The 5,043-nt window shown below is 42.8% G+C and overlaps 1 pseudogene; it reads left to right on the forward strand.

Annotated features, from left to right (window-relative positions):
• The first annotated feature begins 1,703 nt into the window (after window positions 1-1,703).
• LOC124709356 lies at window positions 1,704-1,821 on the forward strand (annotated as a pseudogene).
• Window positions 1,822-5,043: the final 3,222 nt, after the last annotated feature.

Here is a 5,043-nt window from a genome sequence, read left to right on the forward strand (position 1 = left end):
CCCAGTACGGGCGTTCTAACTTGCCCTCGAAGTAACGTGTGTGAGACTAGCTTGGACATCGGTCCTATTCCAGTTCTAAGATCGGAGCAGTTGCAACATGCGTGGGCTAACTTGCCTCAGAAGAGGGAACGAAAATAAAAGGTTCAACCCCCCCTCCCCCCCCCCCTCCATCAACTAATAGGTCACTAGGTCAGATTGCAGAGGAACGGGGAAAGACATCGGCTGTGGGCTTCCAAAGAACTACCCATGTTTTCGCTGTATGTGATTTTGGGAAATCACGGAAAACCTAAATGTGGGCAGCAGAACGGGGATTTGAGCCATTGTCCTCCCGAATACTAGTCAAGCAACTTACCATTGCTTCACCTTAATCCATAACTTCCCCGACGGGAGAATACATATGCTGTATGGTACTGTACCTAACTGAATCAGTGGATGCATCCATGAGCGTATGACACTCTACTGACATGGTACCAGCATTGTGCTCCTACCGCCATGTCTCTTGTTCCTTTGATTTGTAATTACTGAAACAAACTATGTAACTTGTCCATGCCAGAAGTTTCATTTGATTTCTTCTACATCTTGTAACGTTTCTGCAAGTGTCGCATGTTTGTCATTACAGCTCTTTTACTTTTGGTGGTGATCCAAACACATCCGGATAGCAATGCTGCATAAGAAGCCGCACGTGCCTGGAAACTTGGCACCGAGATGAGGAGACGCCCAGAATGGACGCCGAGTGTTGGAGATTCGCAAATTCTTCTTGGTGAATACTTAACTAGTGATTCGCAAATTCTTCTTGGTGAATACTTAACTAGTGATTCGCAAATTATTCTTGGCAAATACTTAACTGATTCCCCATTTGTACCAGTCTGATCTACTCATAACAGGTAGAACTTTCCTTAAGAGCTGACTGTTACAGGCAGATGACGTATTTACAGAAAAGTAAGGTTGAAGTCTCTGCCTGTGGCAGGTCCCATGTAAAGGCTATCTTTGTTTGACCCTCGCTTCGTAGAAAATATATCGCTATTTAAATCAAAGACATTAAGTTCGACGCCGGCCGCGGTGGCTGAGCGGTTCTAGGCGCTTCAGTCCGGAACCGCGCGACTGCTACGCTCGCAGGTTCAAATCCTGCCTCGGGCATGGATGTTTGTGCTGTCCTTAGGTTAGCTAGGTTTAAGTAGTTCTAAGTTCTAGGGGACTGATTACCTCAGCTGTTAAGTCCCATAGTGCTCAGAGCCATTTCAACCATTAAGTTCGTAAATAACGGCTTGTAGCGTCTCCTTTTGTATCTGTTATAATATTTGACCGGCTCAAAATCCTTTGCAGAGAGTTCCAACGCAATGAATGCTGAATCAGGTATCAGTCTTTCTAAAACAATGTTGGTAGTTGTTGCGTTGTTGTAACTGACGCCGAGTATTAGCCACCATCAGAACTGGTATTTATTTAACAAGTTACGTCTGTCGAATTTTTGTGATCGTTAGCACTACTTTAAATTTATAACTGTTTAAGCACATGGTGGCTCTAAGATCAGTCTTTGTACTTTGGTAAAAATTCTGGCAAACGTTATACGAGACTGTAAGAACGTTTGTTAACTTTGGGTCAGATTATGGAATTTTTGAAACTCCTGAATGCGCAGGAGTTAGATTTCTAACATAATAAACGCTTATTTTAAATATGAGATTTTTCATCTGTTAGTTATACCGTATGCCAACAGCCTTGCCGCAGTGGTAACACCGGTTCCCGTCAGATCACCGAAGTTAAGAGCTGTCGGGTTGGGCTAACACTTGGATGGGTGACCACCCGGTCTGCCGAGCGCTGTTGGCAAGCGGGATGCACTCAGCCCTTGTGAGGCAGACTGAGGAGCTAGTTGATTGAAGAGTAGCGGCTCCGGTCTCGTAAACTGACATACGGCGGGGAGAGCGGTGTGCTGACCACATACCCCTCCATTTCTGCATCCAGAGACGGTCGATACCGTTGGGCCTACCTAACCCTGTTCGGACGGAGTTTAGTTTTCTTTAGTTATACCGTATCAGGAAATTCTGTCGTATACCTGAGGAGAAGAAGAAGTAATACTGGGGATGTAGTTCAATGCATCTGAATCCACAAGTGACTTACGTGATCACATCCCCACAGCGACCCATCCAAAGACAGTTAACAGTTGGTCTCATTACAGGTTCACCCGTAAGCAGAGTGGCAGTGGAGAGCGTCGATCCTCACAGCTTAACACGCACTGAGAGCAGCAGAGGGTCGCTTGTTGAACGAATTATTTCACCTATTAAAGACACAGAGCGTAAGGTAACAGCTGATTATTGGTTTAGAAAAATCTTTCTTCTACACACTACTCTACACTCTCAGTCGTGTGGAAGATACTGTGAAGGATATTGGACAGAAAAAGGTGAGGGAAGTGTGGGAAAGAACTGATAGTTGGGATTAAGCTCTTGGGACAGGAGTGGATGCGAGCTTGACAAGGGAAGGGTGAGCTGAAGTCTTCATTTGAGATTAAATGGGAAGGTTGGGTTGTAGTTGGAAGGAGGGATGGATTTCGGGGATAAATTTATGGTCTGCGACGGGAAAGCATTGAAATTTCGCTGGGAAAGGGTATCATGTGAAGCGCAGCAACAGGCTAGTATTGGTCAACAGTACGGTACAACTAATTTAGTGCTTTACTTAGAGTGAGTGAGGTTTCCTCATTCGTCTCTGTTTCATGTATCTGTTCCCATTTATTTTGCTCACCAAAAATAACTTTTTTCCAGTGTGTTAAATGAAAAATTGTTTCAACCAATGTTTTTAACATCGTTGGGTGTTTCTTACTAAGGGTATACGTTTTATGTATCCCTACAGACGTAGGACGTACGTGCCAGAGGTTAAATTTATTAAATGGAACCACGTACATTTTTTTCAAGAACACTCTCACCCTCTCCTAGAGCTATTCAAAAATGCATCACACTCTACCAATTTATCCACGAAACTAGCAGCTATGGAAATGACAAATAATACATAACTTTTCTAACTGAAATATCACTTCAGCACATTTCATTAACTAAGTCATTTAATCTCTTCAACGTGCATTTGAACGTTTCACAAATTACCAATAAACAATGAATGCAACAATATTGTACAGTACTATACTGTACTGTACAGTACTGTACAGTACTTGTGGAATGCATATAAGGTTTTCGTAGACTAGACTGTAGATTGAGGTACTCTGATAAACGCTCGACAGCCGATACGCTGCAAGGGAAGTCAGACTGCGTTCAGAATAGACACTCTGACTGTCACAATTTTATCAGTAAATTGTCGAAGCATTCGTAACAAAGTTCGCCAATTTACTGCCCTCTAGTAAATTTTCACGCTCAAATTATTTTCGGGACGTAAACCTGAGTGAAACCCGAAGGGCCGGCCGGTGTGGCCGAGCGGTTCTAGGCGCCTCAGTCTGGAACCGCGCGACCGCTACGGTCGCAGGTTCGAATCCTGCCTCGGGCATGGATGTGTGTCATGTCCTTAGGTTGGTTAGGTTTAAGTAGTTCTAAGTTCTAGAGGACTGATGAGCTCAGATGTTAAGTCCCATAGTGCTCAGAGCCATTTTGAAACCCGAAGTCGAAAGTTCTGAGATATTTAATGAATCATGGAACGTGTGTCGGAAAGACAGATTAGAGGCCTTGGGAGGGGAAGTGTTCATTGCAGTTGACAAAAATATTGTCTCTACTGAGGTCGAAGTTAAGTGTGGCAGTGTACTTATCTGGTTGCGTATACCGTGCCTAGGTGAAACCACATTAGTTGTTGGTCGTTTCACCGGTCACCCGGTTGTGCTGTGACAGTTCTAGCGTCACCCAAAGAATGTCTTCGGTCAGTAGCGCATAAATACCCAGATTATGCGATACTAATTGGAGACGACTTCAACCTACCGAGTATAGACTGAGATGTTTATGAATTCATTGAGGTGGTGCAAACAGACAGTCTTGTGAAGTACTTTTGAATACGTTTTCTGAAAACTGTCTTGATCAGCTAGTTCGGCAGCCCACAGGTAATGGAGGAAATATTTTATACACTGTAGCTACAACTAGGCCGGACCTTACCGTCAACGTGAGTATAGAAACAGGGATTAGCAAACATGATGTCATTATTGCAAGTATTGTTACGAAATTTAATAAATCAGTTAAGAAGACAAGGAGAGTGTTTTTGCTATAAAGAACAGGTAAGAAGTTAATAGGATCTCACTTAGAGAACTGACATCACATAATTCCAGTAAGATGGACGTAGAGGAATTATGGGCAACGTTTAAGCAGAGTGTAAATCACAGTCTGGAGAATTATGTGCCAAGTAAGTGGATTAAGGACGGAAAATATCCACCATGATTTAATAACGAGATGCTGAGGGAGCAGAGCCTGTTGCACTCTCGATCCAAAAAAGAACGTGCAAATGACAGCAGGAAAAGGCCAGTAGAGATTCGTGGGTCTGTAAAAAAATCTACGCACTAAGTGTACAACTATAACCACCGTCATACCTTTGCAAAAGATACGACAGAGAACCGAGAAAATTCTGATCCTAGGTAAAATCGCTAAGTGTTTCTAAGATTTCCATCCAATCATTTGTTGACTAGTGTGGTGTAGCAGTTGAACGTAAGAAAATGAAAACTGAAATTCTAAATTTCACATTCAAGAAATCATTGACGCAGGAGAAGCGTTCAAACATACCGTCGTTTGCATTTATAGCGAATCTCTCTGCCAGTGCAAAGTCCCACGTGACCGGAAAAAAGCGCAGGTGATTCTTGTGTATAAGAAGGGCAAAAGGATGGACCTGTAAAATTACAAACTAATGCCTCTAACATCAGTTTGCTGCAGAATTGGTACGGTGTCAAAGTTAAGTGACTTTTGAAGGATACACGATGACTTAGACAAAATTTCTAGTTGATGTGGTGAATGGCAGTTAGCTCTAAACGTTGAAAAATATAAGTTGAGTAGGAAAAACTAATCCTTAATGTTCGAATACAGCATTAGTAGTGTCTTGCTTGACACAGTTGCGTCTTTTAAATATATGGGCGTAATG

This window comes from Schistocerca piceifrons, chromosome 7, assembly GCF_021461385.2.
Source record: "Schistocerca piceifrons isolate TAMUIC-IGC-003096 chromosome 7, iqSchPice1.1, whole genome shotgun sequence".
Taxonomy (NCBI): domain Eukaryota; kingdom Metazoa; phylum Arthropoda; class Insecta; order Orthoptera; family Acrididae; genus Schistocerca; species Schistocerca piceifrons.